The sequence below is a fragment of the Dipodomys ordii genome, unplaced genomic scaffold (genome assembly GCF_000151885.1).
Source record: "Dipodomys ordii isolate 6190 unplaced genomic scaffold, Dord_2.0 Scaffold11, whole genome shotgun sequence".
Lineage (NCBI taxonomy): Eukaryota > Metazoa > Chordata > Mammalia > Rodentia > Heteromyidae > Dipodomys > Dipodomys ordii.
The window spans coordinates 10,662,048-10,666,891 of record NW_012267227.1 but is presented as its reverse complement, the minus strand read 5'-3'; positions in this window follow the sequence as shown (position 1 = coordinate 10,666,891).

Sequence of the window (4,844 nt, the reverse complement as noted above, 5' to 3'; positions counted from 1 at the left end):
GCTCTGAGCTCTCCTTTACGGCACGCGGAACCCACGGTGGCGCGCGACACTGTCGTAAAAAAAACGGACACGCTTTTCTTCCGTGACCTACTTTCCGCGTCCCGGGAGCCGCCGCGCCGGCGAAGCTCCGCCCCTCCGCCAGCCTCGCTTCGGAACAGGCCGGGATTCTTTCCTCCCGAGGGAGGGGAGGAGGGAGGGCGGGGCGTTTGGGGGTGTGGGGGGGGGTTAGGGGTGTCTTCGAAGGCGGGCCCTCTCCCCGGTTTTGTGGGTGTCCTTAGAGAGCCTCTTGTTCAGGGTGAGGCGCTTCGGGCTGGGTTTGAACTCTTCCCTCGGGCAGGCCCGAAGGCCTTGGCGACCTCGGTGATGCATGGGGGGGAGAGGAAAACTTGGGGGTCTCACCACCTTCGGGGGGGTTTTGTTGTGTTTGTGTCGGCCGTGGGGCTTGAACTCAGGGTCTGGGTGCTGTCCCAGCGTTTTGGCTCAAGGCGCACGCTTTACTGCTTGAGTCCCAGCTTTACCTCCTGTTTTCTGGGGGTTAAGTGGGGGTGAAGAGTCTGCCCGGGCTGGCTTTGAACCATAATCCTCAGATCTCAGCTTTCCTGAGTGGCAAGGATTACAGGCGTGAGCCCCTAGTGCCCAGGAACCAGTTTTCAAGGGTTCATGGCTGTTGCTATTTACTGTATTAGTAATTAAAGCAGTTTAGGTTGTTTTATTTTTTTGGGGGGGGTGTTGTTTGTTCGTTTTTAATGTCAGTCCTGGGGCTGGGGTTGTGACTTAGTGGTAGAGTGCTTGTCTTGGCATGCGCCGGAGCACTGTGTTCCTCTTCCTCAGTACTACAAGAACAGAAAAGCCAGAAGTGGCTCTGTGGTTCAGGTGGTGGAGTGCTAGCCTTGAGCCAAAGAAGCTCAGGAAGGGTGACATTGTCCTTGAAAATAAATGTTCTCATTACCTGACTTAGGAAATGGCAAAATAAATTAAATGGCAAAAATAAATTTAAAAAAATAATAGTCCTGGGGCTTCAACTCAAGGTTTAGGCAGCTGTCCCCTGTGCTAACTCAAGGCTAGCACTCTACCATTTGAGCCACAGCCCCACTTACAGCTTTTTTAGGTAGTTAATCAGAGATAAAAGTCTCACAAAGTTTCCTGCCTGGGGTGGGCTTTGAATGGTGATCCTCAGATCTCAGCCACCCTGCTGAAGCAGCTTTTAAAATTTTTACTTTATAATATATTAACAAGTAGCCTTTTTGCTTGGAAAAAAAAATTCCCCTACAACAAGATTATATAAAAGCAGTATTGTTTCACGGGGTTTTTATTTGTGTCTGGTGATACTGAAGCTTGAATTCAGGGCCTGTGCTCTTCCCTGCATTTTCCACCCAAGGCTGGAGCTCTGCTTTATCAGTCTGGGCTTAAAGGGAGTGACTCAAATGGTAGAGCTGCAGCCTTGAGCAGAAAAAATAAGCAAGAGTGAGATACCCTGAATTCAAACTCCAGTAATGGCATGAAAGAAAAAAAAATTTGGAGAAAAAGAGAAGGAAGCAAAAACAAGAGGCAAGGAGAAAAGAGGCAAAGGACGGGAAAGGCTCAATTTTCATACCTCCTACATTCAGTCTGCGGGCAAATGTTTTGGCTTTGGCTCATGGAAAACATCTGGTTCCACACAAACATGTGGAGTTGGAGAAGGAAGGCTTTCTTATGTTCCCTGAAAGGAGCTTCTTCAGTGTTTCTTAAATGTAGCGTTTGTGTCCAAATGTAGAGGTAGTATCCAAGTGAGTTTAAAAGAACTTTCTGGCCGGGGGCTGGTGGCTCACGCCTGTTATCCTAACTATTTAGGAGGCTGAGATCTCAGGATCATGGTTCAAAGCCAGCCAGGGCAGGTCCAAAGCCAAGCAAAGCAGGAAAGTCCAACAGACTCTTATCTCCAGTTAATCACAGAAAACTCCTTAAATGGTTCTGTAGCTTAAGTGGTAGAGTGCTACCTTGACCAAAAGGATCTTAGGGATGGTGCCCAGGCCCAGAGTTTGAGGCCCAGGACCAGCAAAAAAAAAAAAAAAAAAACTTGAAGGAAATACAGAAAAGGTAATGGCTTTGTCCTAAGTCATATAGCTGATGTTCTCAGTCATAAATGTTTAAACTTTAGTCATGCAACTTACCTTTGAAAGGATCACAAATACACAACTATAATTTTAATAATCTTTTATGTCCAAAATAGTTAAGAAATGGAGGGAAAAAAAGTTCTGACCTGTGTGTGTGTGTGTGTGTGTGTGTGTGTGTGAGTGAGTGTGTGTATAGAGAATATATTTAAAGTTACCATTAAAATGATTTTGGGGGCTAGATGTGTGGACAGTCCAGGTTAGACAAAAAAAAAAAAAAAGAATATTCTCTCAAAGGACAAGCCAGGGGCTGGGAATGTGGCTTAGTAGTAGAGTGCTTTGCCTAGCATGCACAAAGCCCTGGGATTATTCAGCACTACATAAACAGAAAAGGCTGGACGTGGAGCTGTGGTTCAAGTGGTAGAGTGCTAGCCTTGAGCAAAAAGGAGCTCAGGGACAGTGCTCAGGCCCTGAGTTTCAAGCCCCAGGACTGAGAAAAAGAAGAAGAAGAAAAAAGACAAGCTATACTTGCTAGCACACAATCATAATCCCAGCTATGCAGGGGGCAGAGGTAGAATTGTGGTCCAAGGCCAGTCCAGGCAAAAAAGCAGGGAATCATATCTGAAGAGTAAAGCAAAAAGAGCTGGAGGTGTGGCTCACTGGTAGAGCACTTGCTCAAGGCCTGTGTTCAATCAGTGGGTGTGGGTGCGTGTGCATTTGCACGTGTGTGCATTTGCACATGTGCCCACATGGAAGACAGCAACTTTCCTTTCCTCTAGTTACCTTTTAGGCCTCTGAGTTTTTGTACTGTTAACTGTATCTAAAATTTAAATTAAATTTGGAAGTGCTAAAAAAGATATAAAATGTCAGTAGTGCTTAAGTAGCTCCTTTTATTTAGTTCTGTGGGCTTTTTCTTTTCTGCAATGAGTATGTATTCATATACATGGGGCACAACCTTTCTTGCAGTCTATTTTTCTTACTAGCTTGGCATCTAGCATTCTCCAGCCATGGAGGACTTCAGGGTCTGAAGAATGAGTGTCTGTGGGCGTTGGAGATCCAATGAAAGCCTTCCTTATTTTCACAATCCATCATGGGAAAGGCTTAATACAGTACAAACTGGGAGTCAAGCTTATTTCCTGGAATAACTCTGTGTGTGTGTGTGAGAGAGAGAGAGAGAGAGAGAAAGAGAGAGAGCGCGCGCGAGCAGTTTAGGAAGTTGGAGTTATAAAAGCTCTTTGGAAGTAAAGCTGATTGCCTCCTGAAAGCATTTCCAGTGTGTCTCCAAAGGCCGAAGACAGACCTTCATAATTAAATTATGGGTGGTAGCAACCCTTCCTATACCTCTTTCCTCTCCCCACCATCATGAAGCCCGCTCTTCATGAGATTCCAGTGTCACGGCTGAACTGGTGTCCTGTGCGAATGCGTTTGGACAAGCTAAGCTGAAAAAGTTCCAGTACACTATGTATAAAAATTATTTTTAAAAAAGAAAAGAAAAAAATCTCATGAATCAGGAAGCATTTCTTAGACCGGGAGCAAAGGACGCCCGTTGCAAAACTCTGGTCCTGAGCGCAGAGCTGGGTCTGGGAGCAGGCTTCCTGGCACTGGCAGTATTTAGGTTACTTCCTGAAGCGGAAGGGTTTACCCGGGAACTGTGTCCTTAAACAACCTCGGTGAGATGAGGTCAGTGCACCCGACAGCCAGCCGCGAGAGGAGCCGGGCGGGAGCCACGCCCCTTCGTCACGCCCTCGCCAAGCCACGCCCTCGCCAAGCCACGCCCCCAGAGGCGGACTTAGCAGGAACAAAGGAAGGAGGGGCCTGATGGGGGCCGCCTGAGGCCTTGTGGGAGAAAAGTGATTCTGCCCTCTGGAATACCAAAGAAAGTGGGAAGTTAAGGAAGGAGAGGAGAGAAGATAGCTTAAAGCTACCCAGGAGAAGTGGGAGACTGGAGGGAGATAAAAGAAAATGTTTCAAACACATCACTAAAACCGGTGGGTGAATATGCACACAAAACTTCCCCCAGCACTATGACCAAAGACAGGGAAAAAAGACAGAAAATGTGCACACTACCTCATATTTGTGTGTGTGTGTGTGCTTGTAAATATGTATATATGTGTGTGTGTGCAGTATATGTGTGTGCAATAATATAAGTATATATGCAAATAAAAATCGATTTAGCTCAAAGACAAAACTACTCTGGTTAAGTCTCTTGGCTGGATTTCTTTATCTAACTGGTTGTTTTAGAATCATGTGAGAGCCCCATCAATGGAGAAAGATGGGAAATCGCGCTCCCCAACCCCCATTACCTATTCCTATCCTCATTCCCCACTAACTCCCACCCTACTCCCTGCAGGCTGTGCCCGGGCCTCCTGTCACCCCTCCTCGGGATCTCTGGAGAAGACAGACTGGACTGCCTGCTGCAATCGCAAACAAGCACTGCGGGATTAAAATCCCCAACGGTAATATGGCAAAAGGCCACAAGATGGTGATGGTCAACACTGAAGAGCTGTCAGTCACCTGCAAAGCCAGGTACTCATGCAAAGTCCCACAGCACACCCTTAGCAAACCAAGAAGAGAGTACTGTGTGTGGAGTGTGGAAATGTGAAGGAGAGATTGGGAAGACACTACCTTTATATCCTTTTTACTGCAGAATAGAGCAATGCTCATCTATTTGTTTTCTGTTTCCCAGTAACAACAAAACCATTGGCCTTAGTGGTCAATGCCTGTAATTCCAGTACTCTGGATTAGAAAACAATA